At 40.1% G+C, this 22,168-nt stretch overlaps 1 long non-coding RNA gene across 1 annotated transcript in view; it reads right to left on the bottom strand.

Annotated features, from left to right (window-relative positions):
• The window catches only part of LOC111164429 (uncharacterized), a 79,944-nt gene extending 59,772 nt beyond the window's left edge, over positions 1-20,172 (bottom strand). The window contains exon 1 of the long non-coding RNA XR_002642060.3: positions 18,315-20,172. This is a non-coding gene — a long non-coding RNA (uncharacterized LOC111164429). The remainder of the gene's footprint in view (positions 1-18,314) is intronic.
• Between the last annotated feature and the right edge of the window lie 1,996 nt (positions 20,173-22,168).

Here is a 22,168-nt window from a genome sequence, read left to right as displayed (position 1 = left end):
GATTTAATTAATAAGTGTTAATCAAGTTTTACTGGATAACATTGAACAGCATTTAGCTGTAGTGTTACAACAAAGAATAAGACACAAGTGTCCTCAGGGCAGTCTCGGTTTGCCACGGAGACAGTCTTGTTGTTTTAGTAAGGTCTTTGGGTTGCAATTTTTTTTACATCTATTCTCTGTCTCAAAGCTTATACTCACTCATAGTTTCAAGGCTTCAGCTTACTCATAACTTCTCATCCTCTCATAATTCTGTACCCACACCCTATCCTCCATCCCAATATATCTCCAACATGATTCTACTTCATGGCCTCTCTCTACACATCATTTTCAAAACTTTAGCTGTTCCTGCTCTCTCTCTTATCCCCTCCTTGTTGCCTATTTCAAATTCCAAAGAGAGGACAACTGATGATAATATGGCCATGTTTTCAGGACAGGACACATCATGGCTTGCTTATACCCTTCAGGTTAACACTCCCTGGATAAGTACCCTTCCTGGTCCCAGGGCTCTCCTATAAAACGGGCTAATAGCCCATGAGAAATCACCTAGCTCTTTTGAGAACGAAATATGATATTAAAAAGCACGTGCATAGAACTGGCACACTGTAGACACTCAAGAAATGCTATTCCACTTTTTTCTTCCCTACCCACTTATCCTAGGGCACTTGTTATTTTCCATGTGTGACTAGGAATCCTTTTGTGAACCGGAGACTAGAAACCTTGATTGTAATATGGCAGTCATTCAACATCTCCCCTGTCTGTTCTCACTAAGTTCATCTGACCCAATGGGAATGGAGAATCTCAAACTGCTTCATGGGTCACTCTGGAAAATTCCAAAATGAAGCTTTTTTGAGAAAAGGAGACATTACCTCAGAACTTCCACATGTAGCTATTATGGAGTTTTTGTTTATGTGAATGGATATTTTCACCAGATATTGGAAAAATGCTAAAGCTCAACTCCAGTGCAATTAAGGCAACTCATTTAGCCATTGACTTAGAGTATTATGAGAAATATAGTTAAATTAGACAAATGCTCCACCAGAACTGTGGCCGACACAAATTATCATTCCCAAAAAAGAAAAATATATAAAGAAAAAACAGATTTCTGTCATTTTCCTTCCTGCCAATGTCTCTGAAAAACAGACTTGGTCTCAAAATTAATACCTTAAATTCCAAATGACAATTGAGAGATTAGGGAAGCCTAGTCTCTTTGTTGACTGGATGGATGGATAGACGAGTAGTCAAGATTTTTTAAAAATTTATCTCCTGTGAATAAATCAATGGAATAGTAACTGAGAAGGCCTTCAGGATGCTTCTTGGAGGACAGGCATTTGAAGAAAACAATAAAGGATGAGTAATTAGAAGTGAAGTTTGGGGAGAGGATATTTTTGATTGAAAGGAAAGTATAGAGAAAGGTACAGAGAAAACTAAAATAAATGAAACTTTATCTCCCATATAAAGAACAGTAAAAGTGTCTCTCACTTTCACATGTCAATAGGAAAAAGCAAGATATTTTCCAAATAGAAATCAGAAAATTTTTAAAAATACTTTAAAAATGTGTTTCTAATTAATAACATTTTCTTATTAATTTATGGCTCATTTCTTTTTAAAAACTATATTTACCTTGGATAAAAGTTATGAGCATACACTTGATTTTCAACTAGGAAAATTCCATAACCTAATACAAGAGTTTTTGTTTTCCATATGTCCCTACTATTCTTGTCCACACAAATTCACATTTATACAATTATTGTCATAGTGTATGTACTATTTGATATTTTAACATTATTTTGCAAATGTTTTATCATTATCTTTATAATTATTATATTTAATTATCCATAACACTTTATTGAACGGAGAAATCATAACTTACTGAGTAGGGCCACTCAAGTGTTTCAATGTTTTTGAAGATGTAAATTTACAAAGATACATAAATTTACAAAGATAATCTCTATTAACATGGCCTTTTTATTTCAGTTAGCTTCTTTCTTCAGGATAAATTCTCATGAGTGACATAACTAGATCAAAGGACATGATCTTTACTGTGTTTATTTATTTATTTATTTATTTATTTATTTTTGGCTGCATTGGGTCTTTGTTGCTGCGCACAGGCTTTCTCAAGTTGCGGCTAGTGGAAGCTACTCTTTGTTGCGGCACGCGGGCTTCTCGTTGTGGTAGCTTCTCTTGTTGCAGAGCACGGGCTCTAGGCGCACGGGCTTCAGTAGTTGTGGCACGTGGGCTCAGTAGTTGTGGCTCGCAGGCTCTAGAGTGAAGGCTCAGTAGTTGTGGTGCACCGGCTTAGTTGCTCCGTGGCATGTGGGATCTTCCCAGACCAGGGCTCGAACCCATGTCCCCTACATTGGCAGGCGGATTCTTAACCACTGCACCACCAGGGAAGCCCCTTTACTGTGGTTCTTGACGCATACTGGCAATTGCAATCACAAAACAATTACCAGTCGTACACCAACCAGTATTATATCAGTGTATTAATTTCACGGAGGCTTGCCAGCATTGGATGCTACCATTTTTTTAACTGTTGAATTATTTAGCAGGTACACAAATAATCAGGAGAATTTTAACTTTAATGAACTACTCCGCTAGTACTAATTAAGCCCACATAGGGAGTGTGGAGATAACTTTTTGTTCTCACTCCATGCAGCAAAAGAAGTAGAGAAAGAGAAGCATGATGAGAGGGGGAACCAGGGCTCTGGACACATAAGGCCTCTGGGCCCTAGATAGGATTTTGACTTTAATTTCGGTGCTGTGCAAATCCACTGTAAGGGAAATAAGGGATTTCATTTGATCCCTGTCCTTCGGGAGCTTTTTAAAAATCTTAATGAAGAGATTAGAATCAGGGTATGTTCCCCATATTCCAAAAGCCTGTCCCTAACTCCAGCCCCACCACTGTGCAGAGACCAGAGTACCACAACCAATGCTTGGAGATACATCTTCCCATCTTTAAGTAAGACAGGAAGAAGGGAGGGTACAAAGGGCCCCCCTGTACTGGGAGCAGTGCTGGGTGCTCGACACATCTGGTCTCATTTTACCCTTAACAACAGTCCCTAAGGCCAGTGCCATTCTTACAGTGCGGAAACTGAGGTTTGATGTGCTTGAAGACCTTCTGTTTGTCTTCCTTACTAAGGGACAGTTTAGAAGCCAGAGCATCCTCAAGGAGCTTTGATAGAATTAGAACTATTCTTACCCTGTCTTTCATTTTTAAATCCCCAAGGAACCTTCACTATCTCCACCCTGTGGAAACTGGGGCATTCCATGCATCAAGAGATTGGCACAGCAGGTAAACTGGTCACCACCTATTTCCTTCACCCATCTTATACGTGTTTAGAACTTCTAAAGGAGGTCAGTTGGATTCCAGAAGAGTATATCCACTCATCTGGGAATAAATGAGATTAGAAGTCCAAATCTTTAATATCTTCTATGATTTTATACTAGCCCTCTCAGCTCCCTGGGTCTCAATTCCTCAAATGTGCAAGGAGGCACAGGGAGAAACCAGAAGATTCTGGGGATTATTGCCGCTTTAATGATCGATCACAAAATTTTCCCCATGGACTGCACAACCAGGAAGAAACAAGGCTAAGAGCTAGGTCTCCCCAGAAGTGTGATTCTACAGCTTCAGTTTCCTGGAGCAACTGAAGGGTGTGGTAATAGAATCCATGGAGAGAGACTTTATGTGGCTACTATTCCAAAGCTTTCGAAGTGCAGTAATAAACAGAGCACATCTTGGTGACACAGAAATTATGAGGCAGAGACCATAATAATAACTCATGTCTGCTTCTATTCACCAGCATAGACAAGAGATACTTCCACTCCCAAGACACCAGTGCAGCAAAAAAGAATAACTCCATTAGTTGCCACCACATGTATTTTGCTTTGTGCTAGTTTTCCTTTTTCTTTTCCTTTTCTTGCCACCCACAAAAGTGAAACGCAACCATCCGCAGAAGCTGTGCTATGTCTAGGGATTAGTGGTGGTTAATTAACTGAATCATATGAAGCTAGGCATCACGCTTTCCATCCTGGAAAGCAAAGCTCCCCTTTCTTAGGTATCTTTGGTTCACAGTAATATATATTCAATAACTGGGAAGCCATTTTGAATATATCACATTTGCAAAAGATTTCCCAAATCCTTAAAATTTCAAGGAAACGAGGTGATCGTGTTAGCCAAAGTTACTCTTTTATCTCCCCCATCTCACCAGCCCCCACCCTTAAAATAATTCTTGTTACATTTTTACCTAACTTCTGCTGACTACACCAATACACACGGAACTTTACTACTTGATTGTTCTATGATTCGTCCCGTTCTATTTTGTGTAACGGTTGCAGTTACTGGCATGAAACATGCTGCCTTAGCCCAGCTGGAGCAAGGCAAGAAGGATTTGTTCTTTGTACAGCTGTTCTTTAAGGAGCCTCACACATCTTCTTAGCCTTCTTTTCCCCATGTTAAGCATAGATAATTCCTCCCCCATTCCTGGCTGGACATAAATCTCAGGTCATTCCCCCATCTTGCTTCTGCATCCCAAAGTGGTACCACTTGGCCAATGCACACTTTAAAATAAGCCACCTACACTTGAAACAGCACCTCTAACGTGGGCTGTGTCAGAGAAAATGCCTGGAGTTATCACCTCCCTTGACCTGTACGCTTCATCTCTATTAATCTTGCCTAAGCATATGCTTTAATTGTTTTTTCAGCACCTGTGGTACTCATTTGGCTTGTGTTTAGTCCTGTGGTCAATCTGTGAGCTTTGCTCTTTCTCCAAGGCATAAGCTGGGCTATACTGAGAACCAAAGGGCTCGTGGTCACTCAAGCGTTTGGAAAGAATAGAGCCTTTTTACAAAATCAGAAAATCATCCTAGATTGTATTTCGGACACTCCTTTCCCTTTTGCTGCTTTTGGACCTTCTGCATCTCTTCTACCTTAACATAGCTGCCGAGCTTCTCCTCAAAGACAGTATGCTATGGTAGTTGAGAGCTTGGCCTGCCCAGGGTCATATCCAAGCTCTGACATTTGCCAGCTCTGTAGGTTTCTGAAATTCAATATTTTTGTGCCTCATCCATAAAATAATAATAGTACCTCCCTCATTGTGTTCTTATGAGTATTTACTGTTTCTAAACACTCAGGACAGTGCCTGGCACATATTGGGTGCTAGCTGTGCTATAAGCTTAGCATGGTGTTCGGGATAATCAGGATTGGGGGACAGGACACCAGGAGTGTAGTCATCACCCAGAGGCTCCAGCAACCAATGTCACCTTAGACCTGTCACAATCTCTTTCAGACTTTCAATTTCTCTACCCATAAAATGGGGAAATCTAACAAGATACCTAAGGTTCTTTCCAGCCCTCCCAGAATGACTTAGCAGAATGACTCACATATACTGCCATTCAATAAATATGAATGACTTGCACGTTAAAGATATATGACACCGTTTATTGACTTTCTATAAAGCCTTTCTCCCTCCACCAAGACCATATTTGTATTCTCTTTCCTTTTTGCTTCTTTATACGTTCTCCTAATTCTTATCCTTATTTCCAGTACCCATCCTTGGCTTGAAGAACCATTGCATTTCAGTTCTTCTTATAATAGTTAAACATCACCTCCTGCAAACTGTGATTGTCTGCAAGTCTTGGATCATTGAGCTCCTGCCATGGGTAGAACAAGCATCCCCAGTTTGGATGGTAGGTGATGAAAGCTGAGATCTGACTCATCTTGTAGATACTGCTTTTTCATTCAAACAAATGAAAATGTTAAGGCAAAACGCTTTGTAATTATGGGAGGCAAATTTGGGAAGACTTCGAAGGACAGTAGTGTCTTTTCAGAGTCCCTTTACATCACACCATGTAGGCAAGGCTTCTCATCCACAAGTTGCTGTAATTGGTAACATGGTGGAAGTATTATTAAGAACAGCCTGGGCAGTTGGGGATGAGGGATTGTGTCATTTTGAGGACTGCAATAGAGAAAGGAATCAATTTTTCATGGAAATACTTGGCTTTGCATGGGCCTTTGAAAACCCACACAGTAAATGTAGTGGAAAAGGCAATGTACCACAATAGAAGGCCAGAGGTCTGGGGCCGCCTCGGCTATAAAAGCAACACAGCACTTAAGTAACCCTGGCCAAATGTCTGAACCAGCCAGAGATGCAGCCTCTTTGTCAGCTCAATGGGATAATAATGCTCTCCCTTCACTTCCTCAAAGAACTGCAAAAGATCACGAATATGACAGCATTATGAAAGCAGGTAAGATGACATCTGTTGCAATGTGGTTAGTGACACTAGGGTTCCTGCCCCTCCAAGGCCAGAATTTGTGCCCCGTAACCTGTTCTATTTCTTAGTTCTTGAAGCTAGATATAAATCTTCAGCCACTCTAAAATACGAGGGTGCAATTTTTTGCCTTTCCCCGATCAATGCCCTCAAATAGCTTCCTGGATATCTAGAGCTCTTTGTGGTAATGCTCACTGTTAGTATGTGGCTAGTAATACCTTTTGTTATCTGACCATCTCACCTCCTCAGCTTGCTCTCTCACACACCCTGCTTTAAATTCTAAGATCTAGTTGACCTATCTTCCAGTATCTTGAACATTCCTAAGCATTTTCTCTCACTCCATGCTGTCCCTCCTGCTCAGCTGGTTCCTAATCGTCCTTCAAGTCCCAGCTTTTTACCTTTTTAACCCTTTTTCCCCTACAAACTGGTTAGGTTTCCTAGGCTCTGTGTTCACAAAGCCCCCTGTACTTCTCCACGATGATCCACACCACAGTCAATTGGAATTAATTATTTAATTTGTTGTCTATTCACCCTGGACTATTAGGAATCTTTGTAATTGCAGAGACCAGATATATCTCTTTAATTTTCAACATCCTTGGTGCTTAGCAGAATGACTCACATATACTGGCATTCAATAAATATGAATGACTTGCATGTTAAAGATATATGACACCATTTATTGACTTTCTATAAAGCCTTTCTCCCTCCACCAAAACCATATTTGTATTCTCTTTGCTTTTTGCTTCTTTATACGTTCTCCTAATTCTTATCCTTATTTCCAGTACCCATCCTTGGCTTGAAGAAACATCGCATTTCAGTTCTTCTTATAATAGTTAAACATCACCTCCTGCAAGAAGGTTCTCTGACCTAGTTCTCAGACAGTGAGGTACTTCCTGCACCCTACAACTTGTTTATATGCCTACCAAAGGAATTACTATACTGCTTTATTTGCTTGTCTACATGTCTGTCTCAACTAAACGCTGAGGCCTGCGAGTACAGAAACCTGTTCTTTTCACTGGTCAGAATGGCCATCATCAAAAAATCTACAAACAATAAATGCTGGAGAGGGTGTGGAGAAAAGGGAACCCTCTTGCACTGTTGGTGGGAATGTAAATTGATACAGACACTATGGAGAAGAGTATGGAGGTTCCTTAAAAAACTAAAAATAGAACTACCATCTGACCCAGCAATCCCACTACTGGGCATATACCCTGAGAAAACCATAATTCAAAAAGAGTCATGTACCACAATGTTCATTGTAGCTCTATTTATAATAGCCAGGACATGGAAGCAATCTAAATGTCCATCGACAGATGAATGGAAAAGAAGATGTGGCACATATGTACAATGGAATATTACTCAGCCATAAAAAGAAATGAAACTGAGTTATTTGTAGTGAGGTGGATGGACCTAGAGTCTGTCATACAGAGTGAAGTAAGTCAGAAAGAGAAAAACAAATACCGTATGCTAACACATATATATGGAATCTAAAAAAAAAAAAAAAAAAAAGGTTCTTAAGAACCTAGGTGCAGGACTGGAATAAAGACGCAGACATAGAGAATGGACTTGAGGACATGGGGTGTGGGAAGGGTAAGCTGAGACGAAGTGAGAGAGTGGCACGGACATATATACACTACCAAATGTAAAACAGACAGCTAGTGGGCAGCAGCCACATAGCACAGGGAGATCAGCTCGGTGCTTTGTGACCACCTAGAGGGGTGGGATAGGGAGGGTGGGAGGGAGACGCAAGAGGGAGGAGATGTGGGGATGTATGTATATGTATAGCTGATTCACTTTGTTATACAGCAGAAACTAACACACCATTGTAAAGCAATTATACTCCAATATAGATGTTAAAAAAAAAAGAAATCTGTTCTTTTCATCTTTGTTTCCCTTCACCTTGCAATATCTGGAAGAAAAAAAGATGGTAGCCCTTAATAAATATTGAATAAGTGTTAACCAACCTCTTCTTTTTCCAGATGAAAATGCCAAGTACCTACACAGATGAAGAGACCTTACTACGCAGGACTCAGACCACTTTACCCTAATTCTTTCATTCAACAAATATTTGAGTTTCCTCATTCTAGGTGATGTAGTCTCAGTGGAGAATCAAAGCCATCTGTAATCACTTTGAGATAGAGAGACTATACTTACCACTAATGATATTTTCACTTTTTGTCCCCTTGAACTTAACTATCACCCTTCTTCTAAAAGACGTCAAGAGAATAAGACTTAATTTTGCCAAAAGAGTGACTGAAATCCCACAAAGCATAGGTGCTCCTTAGTAAAAACTTTCTAGCTGAAATTAGTGACCACCATGATATTATTGAACTACTTTTTAGTGTCACTTTCTTGATTGCAATATGCCATCTGGCAAATACTGCATTTATTGGAATAAGCTCTACGGTCATCAAGAGTCAATTGGAGATTACTTAGAGGACTGAAACGAGAACATGGACAACTCCCAGAGCCACAAGGCTCTCCGCTTCTTCTCATGGGAAGAACTCTGTTAATGGCATTGGTCCCATCCTCCTTAGCTTAATCATGAAGACTCATCACACCTTCTTTCTACTTTAACATTCAGTGATTAATTACCCCCAAGACTGTGAATGAATCAGAAAATAATATAACATTGAATTGGGAAAGCCATCTCTCTCCTTTTAGGAATCAAAGCAACAACATGAGGGATTGGGTTGCACAGAAATGGATTTCAGATTAGTCACAAAACTTGCTGAAATAGCCAAATTCAGAATACAGGTTAAATTTCTGAAAAGAAAGAGAATAAGATTTTAGGACCCATTCCTGTAATTCCCTTAACTAAGCTCATAATTAAGTCAGCTCATCAAAAATCAGAGTATGCTGAATCACTTTGTTTCAGACACGGGAATAGGAGGGATGGACAACGTATTCTAGTCACTGGAAATAAATAAACAGCATTTTTGTGTTTAAAATCCTGGTTCAGCCACTTACCAACTGTGTGACTTTGGCAATGTACTTGACTTCTCTGGGTCTCAAGTTCCATATTTATAGAAGGTAGAAGGTGATAACAGCCACTTCACAGGGCTATGGTGAAGACTAAATTATGTTATGAATGGAACATAGTGCCAGTTAGCATTAGTTCCCTGGCCTTCTCTAAAATTAAACCCTTCTCACTTATCGGTCAATAGGAGATAATCCAGGTTGAAAAATCGGTCTGCATATTTTGAAAAACTGTGTAATATAATGTTCACTAAATGAATACTAGTTCCACCCATCCCTCACCCCAGCCCCCATGTAATTCATTGATTATTTCTCTGAACCTCGACTCCCTTGTCTATAAAATGGAGGCAACAGGAAGTACTTCAAAGGATTACTGTGAAGCTCTCATGAAGCAGTCCGTATAAAGGACTTAACACTGACTGATGTGCTAAGTACTAAATAATATTGGGTGTTATCATGATAGAAAGTATTATTATGAATGTTTCTCATTCTTATCATTTATGCCTGCCTTCTCAAATATAAACATGAGTGTTACTGGGAATATGAAGCAGTGGTTGCTTTTTGAAGGACCTTCCCAGTGCCAAAATTCAAATCCATGAATTCATGATCATTTAAATGGTTGTTTATGGCCATAGCCTGGGCTGGTGCTCGACAGCCTGGCTCCCAGAATTCAACGTACTGAACGTTTTCACGTTGTAGCCCTCTGTTTGGGACTAGGGGTAAAGGGAAAAGGAAGCACACTTCCTAACCTCAAGGAAAGCACATTGTACAAAGAAATACGCATGAAAACAAAATCAAAATCTCCCCTTCCCTTCACATCACTTAGGGAAAAAAAAATAGATCCCCACTGAGAATTGTAAAAGTTCCTGCAATTGTAGGAAAAGGCTGATTTGTCTGTAGCCATGGTAACAGGTAAGCACCAGAACTGCCTTTAAACCTGTTGAATTGATCAACAACAACTCCCCTCAGTGAACTTCCTTATTCAAGCCATTCAAACAGTGACAGTCCCTGGCTCTGGAAAGACAGCTGACCAGGAACTGATTCACTCTAGGAAACACACCTCTGAGAGTCAATCAACAGCAGTTTCCCCCAAAGAACCTCCCTTATGCAGATGCCAGATCACTTTTACCCCTAAACCCCCCATCTCCGACTTCCACACTTCCCCAGCCCCCTGTGAGATCTGCCACCTGCTCTGATCTCACTGCAGGGCACCATGTCTCAGCAGCATAGCTCTCCCTCATTGGGAAGAGTATCATCAGTTTTGTCTTTTAATCTGAGATAATGAGTGACGGGCCCCTCATCCTTTGACTCTGCTACGCACTTTACCTCAAGTTAATTCCAGATAGATTAAGATTAAAATGCATGTGAGTGCATTGTATGTATATGATCATAAGAGCCTTAGGACAAAATATACACTTTAAAAAATATATAGTTTTGCCATAGCAATGGTCTTTTATTATTACTTTTTTCTGGAATGGCACCAAGGGCAGAAACTATAACAGTAAATACAGGTAGAATGTAAACTTCTGTAAGGTAAAATGACACAACACCATCATCACTACTCAAAACCACCACCACCATCAAACAACAAAACTAACACCACTAACAGCATCACTATCACCGTTACCACCATTATAAACAGAACTAAAAAGCAAATGGCAGAAAGAAGGGGAAATATTTGCAATGTATAAGATACCATGAAGATTAATGTTCCCAGTATACAGAGAGCTCTTAAAAATCAGTAAGGAAAGACATAGGGGTAGATTTTAAAAGGTCAAAGGATACAAAAATAATCACAAAAGGAAGAAATGCAAATAGCAAGAAGGAAGAAAAGACTAAAGGACAACAGATTAGAAAGTTCAGTATTAACAGTAGTCATAGAAATGCATATTTTAAAAGATTGGCAATGCCTAATTTTTTATCAAAACTGTTGAAATGTATTTTCATATACAGCTGGTAGAAAGGTAAATTGGTCAAATCTTTTTGAAAGGCTATTTGGCAATATGAATTAAACACCGTAAGAATATGTGATTTATATCCTGCAATTCCACTTCTAGGAATTTACCCCAAGAAAAATAATCAGATAGTAGCAAAAATTTTTTTTAATATTTCTTGCAATATTGTTTATAATAATGAACAGTGGAAACTTTATTGTATATCTATGAATTGTTTTAATGCAGTATTATCCATGGAGGCAAAATGTAGACTACTCTGGAGTACCTATAAAATGAGGTAAATACTCATATGTTGATATGGCAAAAACGTATACAATAGATTATTAAGTGAAAAACGTTAGGCTGCAATATTCTAGGTATAACATGATCTCATTTTTTAAAATACCATTTACATATGCATATTTTCATTCTCTCATTCAACAGCAAAAATTGTATCATCTATTTTGTGCAAGACACTATTCTAACCACTGACGCTAAAACATGGTCCCGGACTCATGGTGCCTACAGCTCGGTGAACACAATCTGAAGAGATGCACAGGGCACCAGAAGACTGAGCAATGGCTGTCTCAGGTCAGCAGAACTAGGAGGCCTAGTTCATTCCTTTTCTTCTGTTTTTTATTTTAAAAACAACTTTTAAATTTTTGAAAATTCTTTCTCTTTTCTTTTGAACACTTCCATATCAAAAATGAAGCCATTTTCTTTTTAGAGAAAGAAAGGAGGAACACTTTCTATAACGTGAAGTATTCAGGCTTATAATGTTTTAATAGCTTCCATCGAAATTCCCTGCAACAACCTAACTAAGGCATTTCCATCCCCCTCTCTTCCTCTCTCTTCTCCCTCCCTCACCTCCCATTCTTTCACCTCCTCCCCTCTCCTCTGCCCTGCCTTCCGCTCCTCTCCCTTCTGCTCCTTTCCTTTCATCATATCATCATCTTCTTCATATTGGTCATGAGTATCTTGCCTTTGAACTGCTTCCCAATAGGGTGTATTGCCCCTGGGCTCTAACAGCCATTGGTGGGAACAGTGGAATCACAAGCTAGGGGTGATTTGTCATACCTCACCCTTACCTAAGTAGTTGTCTTGGTGTCAAACTCTGAGAAGAAAATTTCAAAACAGAGCAGCATTAACCAGGGAACAAAGTGTATTTAATGTCATCTCCAAAAAGCATCATTTTTTATAAGACAAGTTCCTTAAATGCCTGAAAGGGTACGATACCATCACTTAATTTTTACCAGATTTCTCCACTAAGGGATTTTTTTTAATGCCTCCCTGCTAATATACCTTCTTTTGCTTACACACGTTTCAACCCTCAAACCTGAACAAAGCTGAACAAAATCCCACTGACTTCAGAAAGTTTTTGATTTCCTGAGAGTTTTATGATATGCCTTTGCCTACATATTTGAAGGGCATGTCGAATCAGTGTTACTCCAAGCAGGGTTCAGGACCTAGACTCATGCCAAATGCAAAGCACATCAGGGCAAATTGAGATACTGACTGGGAATGGTAGAGGGAGAAACTAACAAGGATATAATAGGGAGATGGGACAAAATGAGGGTAGACACAGCCACACATAGGAATAAGACCGCAAACAAACATTAAATGCTTAGAGAGAAGGACAAATCCTTGCTGTACAGTTTCAAGCAAGCTTTGGGAGTCTGCTCTGGATGAAGTAGGTGCTGATGATGCTAACAGGATTTTCTGGCCTCAAATTCATGTTCATTAGGACCCACTGCTTTTATCTATTCACTCGGATAAAGCACCACTTTTCTAGTGAAATTCAAGATGCAATAGATGTGAATAATGCTGAAATAAACACGCAGGTGCAGACAGTTCTTCAAAATAGTGATTTTATTTCCTTTGGATATATACTCAGAAGTGGGATTGCTGGCTGCACTCCCATGTTCATAGCAGTATTCTTCCCAACAGACAAGACATGGAAACAACCTAAGTGTCCATCAATAGCTGAATGGATAAAGAAAATGTAGTATATTTTATATACAATGGAATATTATTCAGACATGAGACAGAAAGACATCATGTCATTTGCAGCAACATGGATGGACCTTGAGGGCATTATGCTAAGTGAAATAAGCCAGAGAGAGAAGGACATATAATGCATGATCTCATTTACATGTGGAATCATAAAAAAGCTGAATTTAAACAGAGGGTAGAATGGTGGTTGCTTAGGGGGTAGACCAGTAACAATCTATTTTCTCAAAGTTCTGGATACTGCAAGTCCAAGATCAAGGTGTCAGCAGCGTTACTGTCTGGTGAGAGCTCTCTCCCTAGTTTGCAGATGGCCACCTTCTTCTTACTGTGTCCCCACAAAGGCTTTTCTTTGTGCATGCTCATGGAGAGAGCAAACTCTCTTCTTCTTATATGGCCACTATTTCCGTCTAATTAGGACCCCACCCTTACGACATCATTTAGCCTTAATTACTCTCTAAAAGTCCTATCTTCAAATACAATCACATTAAGAGTTTGGGCTTCAAAGTATAAATTTGGGGAGACACATTTAGTCCATAGATCTCCTATTCTTGATCTCTTCCCTGGATTTTCTTAGACCAAACCCCACCAGATATCAGAGGCAAAGAACCCCATTCACATAGCCCATACAGAAGAATGCTCAGGCCCAGAGCAGGTGAAAAGGGTGGAGAATATATCTGGAGAAGCCAGAAAACTTCCACTGCAGTAGGTTGAAAGGATAAGTAAGTGAAAAAAGTGAATTAATAGAATAAATAACATTGTAAAATGTTATGGAGAGTTGGGAGGTATAAGAGCACATTCAGGGCAGAGGAGTTATGAGCAAAACAGTTGAAGTCACCAGGGACTCGATGTGGAAAGATTTTGTATGCTATGCGAAGGATTTTGGACTTTGTTTATCCAAAAGCCATGAGAGAAAACACAGAAAAAGAGGACAGAATTAAGGAAAAATGAGGAGTTCTATTTTGGACATAATTAAGATTAAGAGCCCTGTGGGATATTCAAGTGCAAACACCCAGTTTGGAGTTCAAGAGAGAGAGGAAAGATGGATAGGATATTTAGAATTCATCATTGTACAGTGTAGGCTTGGAAAAGATTTCCCAAAGATAGTGTACAGAATGAAATTTGAATTTTAAATACCTAAAACTTATATTGTAATTCTATAATTTTGGAGCAAACAGAGTTGGTAACATACGCAGATTAATATATGGCGATAGCTAAAAAGATCTGCACTTTCCACAGTTAGCTGGAAGAATTAAAGCAAAGTTTAAGGGAGATGATTTGACATAACTTGAATTACTCTTTTTTATCCAACTGATATTAGAAGACATATTATGAGTCAGGTACTATGCCAAATGCTATAAATACAAACTTTTGGACTGTTCTCAATGAAATTACAGCTTAGCCGCAGAAATAACAAAACAGGCAGAAAACTCTAATATTGAGCTAGTGATAAAAGAATGTTTGGGGAAGAAACTTTCCTTAAATTCACTTGCTGATGGAGGAAGTAGGCATGAGTCCAAAGGACAAAAAACTTAAAATTGACCAATCTTGAAAGAAAAGTAGTATCAATTCAATTGACAACTGTCCACAGGCTTGACCTCATTACAGGAACTAAAGGAGAACACCACTATAAAGCCCTGGTGTGGCATGAAACTTTGACTTGTGACGGAGGCAGAAATAGAAAGCCCTTGACCATTAGCTGATGCTGTCATTTTAGCCCCTAATTGAATCATTTGGTTTTAATAATGCTATCAACCTTTGTAAAAAAGAAATACATCAACTTTCTCACCCAGCCATGATGGATAACTGGGACCAAACTTACCCTCCTACCCTAAATAACAAACAAACAAACAAAACCCACAAAAATATGTGAAGCAAATATCTTCCAACATTTTACACTGGACTGTGATCCCTATGAGGAGGGAAACAAAATATATGAGCCCTACAATTGCCCTAAATTTCTACTTGGATGTACTTTCCAGACTGCAGTGTAAGGAAGGGCACCCAAAGAGAATATGGCATTCCCACTGAATTGAAGAGACTGATATTGGAGTTCAAAGAGGGTAGCATGGCTGAAATTAGTAAAACAGGTAGCTAGAGAGGTGGAAAAGAATTTCTTAAGCATCAGACATGTCTGTAAAGGCTCTTTCAAGTCTATTAGTAAGCACAAAAGCATGTGTGCGTCCAGTAAGGTTCCAAGAAGCCAGGCAAAGAATGACTAGGAAACTGTGAGCTGAATAATATCACACAAGGATAGGATATGCTCAGGTTCTAACCAGTCATAATGGAGAGTTCTCCAGGAAAACCAGGGGCATTAGGAAGTATCACAGAAGGATCTATTTAGTAGCACTGAATAAAGGGCAGTTTATAATGAAACTTAAAAACAAGGTATAAAAGGATCAAGCTGATCCCCAAGTAACTTAGCCACACCTGGCAGAACAAAATTAAACACTCTTTAAGAGAAGACAACAAAAAATTCAGTGCTGAAGACCACAAAAAATATGATATTCAGTATACAAAAACTGTCAGACATGCCAAGAAGAAAACGGACCCATATTAAAAAAAAAAATCAGTAGAGACAGACTCAGAAAAGACAGATGATGGAATGAACAACAAAGAACCTTAAGTAACCACTACAAATACACTCAATATGCACAAGGATTTGAAAAATATAAACACAATGAAGAAAAAATGGAAGATATAAAAAAAGAAAGTGAAACTTTGGAAAATGAAAAAGGTTACATTTGGAAAGCAAATTTCACTGAATGAGATGGCAGATTAGACACTGAAGAACAAAATGTCAGTGAAATTGACGATACAGCCACATACTATTCATAATGTAATACAGAGAAAAAAATTATTGAAAAAAAATCAACAGGGCTTCAGCGATTTGTGGGAGAATACAAAACACCATAGCATAATATACAAGAGCATGAGGGTATGGAACAGATAAAGCACTTGAGGAAAAAATGGCTGAACTTTTTTCAAATTTGTTGAAAAATCTAAAACCAGATTTAAGAAGGTCTGCAATGGGACTTCCCTGGTGTTGCAGTGGTTAAGAATCTGCCTGCTAATGCAGGGGACATGCGTTCAAGCCCTGGCCCGGGAAGATCCCACATGCCGTGGAGCAACTAAGCCCATGCGCCACAACTACCGAGCATGCACTCTAGAGCCCATGAGCCACGACTACTGAAGCCTGCACGCTCTAGGGCCCACGTGCCGCAACTACTGAGCCCGCGTGCTGCAACTACTGAAGCCCGCGCACCTAGAGCCCGTGCTCCACAACAAGAGAAGCCACTGCGATGAGAAGCCTGCGCACCGCAACGAAGAGTAGTCCCCGCTCAACACAACTAGAGAAAGCCTGCATGCAGCAATGAAGACCCAACGCAGCCAAAAATAAATAAATATAAAGGAGGTCTGCAATTGCCAAGACAGACAATAAAAGGAAAATGACACCATGACAAACCATAATCAAATTGTAAAAACCAGTAATATAATCTCAAAATCTTCTATAGAAAAGTTATTATTTACAGAGGAACAGAGATAAGAATAAGAGATGAGAATGGTTAACACTATGTAAACCACAGAAAATGGTTTACAGCCTTTAAAGTGCTGAAAGAAAAACACAGGCAACCAGTAGTTCTATAACCAGAAAAAACACTTTTGAAAACTTAGGTAAAAATAAAGACATTTTTAGACAAACAAAGCCTGCAAGAGTTTATTGCTAACAGATATGGCCTACAAAAAATAAAAACTAAAGGAATTAAAGGAAGAATGGAAATGATACCAAAAGGAAAGCTGAATCAACACATAAGAATGTAGAGTGCTAAATGTGGTAAATATATGGGTAAATATAAATGACAATTTTCTAAATTTTTTAAGTTTATTGTGGTGAGAATAATTAACATGAAATCTACCATCTCAACAAAATTTTTTAAAAGAATATACACTTTCACCATGATGTTCTTAGCCATAAAAGAAGTCTCAAATTTTAAACAACTGAAATAAAGCTGAGCATGCTCTCTGACCATAACAGAATTAAAATTGAAATTACCAGCAGATTGAAAGATAACTCAAAATTCCCTACATGTTTATGAAATCAACAGTGCATTACTAAATAAACCATGGATTGAAGAAGAAATAAGATGGGAAATTATAAGATATTTTAAACTGGAAGAAAATTAAAACGTATCAATTTCTGAGATGTGGCTAAAGCAGGAAAAGAAAGCACTAAAGTCAATTATCTAAATTCACACATTGAAAAGCTGGATATAGAGGAGCAAATTAAACCCAAAGTACGTGAAAAGGAAGGAAATAAATAGTGTGCAATACGCGTAGTGACAAAAAGCAGATCAGTAGTTGCTTGGGCTGGAAGTTGAGGGTCGTTGAAAGGGAGAGCAGAGAGCAGTTTAGGCTACGAGAATTCTTCCCTATTTTGATGGTAGTGGTGATTACATGAAGGTGTAGAATTATCAGAAGTCATTGAACTTTACACTTGAACTGAGTGTTTTATTGTATGTAAATTCTGCCCCATTAAATTTGATTTAAAATTTTTTAACAAGTGCATTCAACATTTAATGAAGATCCAGTGTTAAGCATGGAAGATGGAAATATAAATTAATGAAGATGGCGATTCTGGTTATCCGGCAGCTACCACAGGCCAGATAAACATCTATTTTCCAAATGCTGACCTAAGCCAGTTTGGATAGAATATATAACACATTTGTCACACACACACACACACAAAAACTGAGTGGTAGGTATAATTCATCCCCACTTTCCAAACAAAGAAACTAAGACTCAAAAATTTAATTAACCGACCCACAGTCATACAGATATTAAGGAAAGGAGCAGAGACTGAAATCCGAGTCCACGTGAGTTGACCACCCAGGAACAGAGTGTTGGGGGCCAGATACATCATTGCCCACCATGGTTTGTGTGTTAACACAAGCAAGATTTCGTCCCTAAAATGTGTTTCCATTTGGTGAATTTAGCACTCATCTCTTGTTTTGACTTACTTTCATTTGATTCGTTCCAGTGACTACATTTAGGTGTGTGCTTTTTTGTAAGGCTTTGCATGTTTACTTTTTCATACACCGCCTCCCCTCTTTCATTTTTACCACTCACCTTTGATACTTAATTATCGGAGTATCTTGTGCCCTCTGCCTGGCATGAAATCTCTCGGAGCATGCGCACGGGAGAGCGTTCCGTACAGTGGAGCCTCCTTTTCTTCTCCATCGAGGTTCAGCCTTTCCCGATGCGGCAGGTAGAATGCTGCGGGCAACCGGCCAGGCTGCACACACAATCTGTTGAAGGGATGGAAAGAGATGCAGTGCTCCGAAACATGCCCTCAGCCATTATGCATTTTACAACATATGTGCCAGGAAAGTGTCCCGCTGGCTGCATTATTCCGGAGCCTGGGTGTCCAGGGCAAAGTGAGACAATGCTGCTGCGAGGAGGGTGTGTACGTCCGTATGTGTCGGCCTAGTAGCAGCTGCAATAATGATTTCCCGTCTGAAATAAAGGTCTGCCTTAAGTTGACTAATGAGTCATAAGAGACATGCTTATGCTTGCTGCTGTTTACCCCCCTCTTCCTTCAGAAAGAATGGATTTCACACCTGCAAGACCATCTTTCCCAAATGCAAAGGTTTGGAAACCTGCTCACCCACTTTAAAGGCTGTATATATGGATTTGAGAGCTGGCTCTATTGTCACTCAGAGGTTGAGAGATTGTGGGTGATTCACTCATCTCTTCTAGGCTTCATTTTCTTTAGTGGCAAATGGAGGAAAAGATACCAGCATCACAGGCAGGGGATGAAAATCCAGTGAGATAATGCATTCAAAAACCTTTTACATAAGCTATAAAAGACTGGAACATAATATGTAATTATTGCTCTTGTTAAACATCTCACTCTTTAGACCCTTCCCCTTACTAAATACCCTTGCTTTCTATTCAAGGGAAAAGCTCTTGCAGATCACGTCATAAAAATCATAAAAATGTGCTAGAAGGAACTCAGAATCCAAAACTTGGTGTTTTCACATGGGAAACTGAAGTCCAAGAAAGGGAAATGTTTTGCCCATAATTCTGAACTTAAGTTACTCTTACCTGCTCTGAGATGTGACATTTCTTTGGATTCTAGGGCCTTGTGTGATCAATTAATAATATTATTGTCAAGACACGTCTATACAATAATTCCCAATTCTGTGTTTCCTAGGCCATTGTTTAGAATTTTCCACAAGGCACACTTCTTGCCAGACAAAACATCTTGTACACACAGAGCATAGCATCAATATTTTGCAGGTTTAAGATCATGCAAATTCCAGCACTAAAACCCGAATCATGAAATGTCAGGGTTGGAAGTAACTTAGTCATTCTATCTGTACTTTATGTTTCTTTGTTTGCTGGATACCCAGAACTCTGGAATCTCTGGTCCATACTTTCTAAGATCCATTCCAAGAGGTAGCCAAGTGATGGCTGTTTGTGGGACTGGACTGGGGTCCACGTGTTTCGAGCAAAGCCTCTTACTGATGGTGGGTCAAGAAGGAATGTGGTTCCCAGGAGCCAGTTCTTCCCAGGCCACCACCTTCCAGCACAAAAATCCAAGGCTCTGAGAGTTCTAAATCCAAACCTGGCCTTCCCCGTTGTTATGACATTATATTTGTCAAGCCAGGAGGATAGATTTGAAAGTTTATTCGCTTGATTTGTAACCCTTAAATATTTAGACACATGGTATGTGGGCCGCTATTTGTACTCTTGTCCTGGGCCCTGCAAATGTTCGGGGCGGGCATGCTGAAAGCTCTACTTGAAGATTGTTTGCTTGAAATGAATAGCTATGTTTTCCAAACCATAACCCCATAAAACTAGTCTAAGAGATGCTAAAAGTTGCTCCATTAAAAAAAAAAAGACTGGTGATAAGTGAATGAATAGAGATCAGACTGCTGCCTATGATATACTTAGCTCTCTCCTGCTGGCTATAATTATCACTATTATTACCATTTTAGTAGTAGGAACTGTAGCAGTGCCATTACTTGCCAACATTCCTAGTATATATTACTGCTTTAAATTATTGTTTGTTTTGGGGTTTGTTATCTGTCACTGCACTAAAATATAAGTTCTATGAGAGGGTGAGCCTTATGTGGCTTAATCTCGTTTCCTCAATGACTAGAACAGTATTTAACACACAGTAAGCATTAGATAAACACTTTTTAAAATTTCATCAGATAGGGCTTCCCTGGTGGCGCAGTGGTTGAGAGTCCGCCTGCCGAAGCAGGGGACATGGGTTCGTGCCCCGGTCTGGGAAGATCCCACATGCCGCGGAGCGGCTGGGCCCGTGAGCCATGGCCGCTGAGCCTGCGCATCCGGAGCCTGCGCTCCGCAACGGGAGAGGCCACAACAGTGAGAGGCCCGCGTACCGCAAAAAAAAAAAAAAGTTCATCAGATAGCTGATTTTAGAATACACTCACAGTAAAAGGCCTCAAAGATTGATAAACACCAGATTGTTTTTACCCATGACTGAGCAGGGTAGAGTTGCAGCCCCAATCATGCACTACATCATTGTCTACCCTCCTTCCTCAGGCACAGCCATGAAGAAAAAACTAATGCAATTTAAAAAAAAAAAATCAATAAAACAGGGTCATTTTCTATGTTGGTGTCTTGCAGGCTACCTGCAGGACGTCAGTCAGGATAGGAAAAAGTATACAATGCTCAAATAAGACTGGGAAGTGCTGCATCACCTTGTTTTCCTTCAGTGGGAGGTCTGACTGATATCCCCATTTCAAAGAGCAGCAAATAGAGACTCAGAGAGGTTCATTAATCGACTCCAAGTCACACAGCCAGTAAGAGATGAAATGGGCTTTGAATCAGGAGAGTTCAACTCCTCCTGAGCCTGAAATTTTACCGCTAAACTTTCCAAGTATAATACGAATTGGATAGTGTCTCTTTCGTTAACGGAGCAGATCAGTAGTTCATGATGTTTCCCAAAGAACAGCAAAACTTCATGACTTCTACTCGTTCCACCACTTAAACCTTGAGAAACCTTGGCTTAGTAATGAAAGCCTGGTATTAAAGGAAAACTTACCTCATCCACACCACCAAATCACTTCCAGCTTTCCTCAAACCAATGCTTTTATCAGGCACTAACCATGACCTTCTGATATCTTTCAGGAAACACCTATGTCAAGATACATCTCTGTGGCCCTAACAGTGTGGCTCGTACATAGCAAGGGCTCAATTCACATCGAATGAAGGAATTTTAAAAAATGGATTTGGGCTTCCCTGGTGGCGCAGTGGTTGAGAATCTGCCTGCCAATGCAGGGTACACGGGTTCGAGACCCCGTCTGGGAGGATCCCTCCATGCCGCGGAGCAACTGGGCCCGTGAGCCACGACTACTGAACCTGCGCGTCTGGAGCCTGTGCCCCGCAACAAGCGAGGCCGCGGCAGTGAAAGGCCCGCGGACTGCAATGAACAGTGGCCCCCGCTCACCGCGACTAGAGAAAGCCCTCGCACAGAAACGAAGACCCAGCACAGCCAAAAATAAATTAATTATTTTTTTTAAAAAATGGATTAATGAATTACTAAAAAAAAAGCACTGGGGGGCTTCCTTGGTGGCGCAGTGGTTGAGAGCCCGCCTGCCGAAGCAGGGGACGCGGGTTCGTGCCCCGGTCCGGTAAGACCCCACAAGCCGCGGAGCGGCTGGGCCCGTGAGCCATGGCCGCTGGGCCTGCGCGTCCGGAGCCTGTGCTCCGCAACGGGAGAGGCCGCAACAGTGAGAGGCCCGCGTACCGCAAAAAGAAAAAAAAGAAAGAAAAAAGAAAAGCACTGGGGAATTCCCTGGCAGTCCAGTGGCTAGGACTCGGTGCTTTCACTGCTGTGGCCCAGGTTCAATCGCTGGTTGGGGAACTAAAATACCGCAAGCCGCATGGCGGACCGAAAGAAAATAGGAAAGAAAAAAGAAAAGCACTGGAGCTAGGTTTTAACCTTA

The sequence above is a fragment of the Delphinapterus leucas genome, chromosome 17 (assembly GCF_059928025.1).
Source record: "Delphinapterus leucas isolate spDelLeu-1000000601 "Yukka" chromosome 17, BTC_Dleu_Yukka2, whole genome shotgun sequence".
In the NCBI taxonomy this organism is placed as follows: Eukaryota; Metazoa; Chordata; class Mammalia; order Artiodactyla; family Monodontidae; genus Delphinapterus; species Delphinapterus leucas.
Note: the sequence above shows the minus strand (reverse complement) of the source record. Positions and strands in the feature narration are given on the sequence as shown.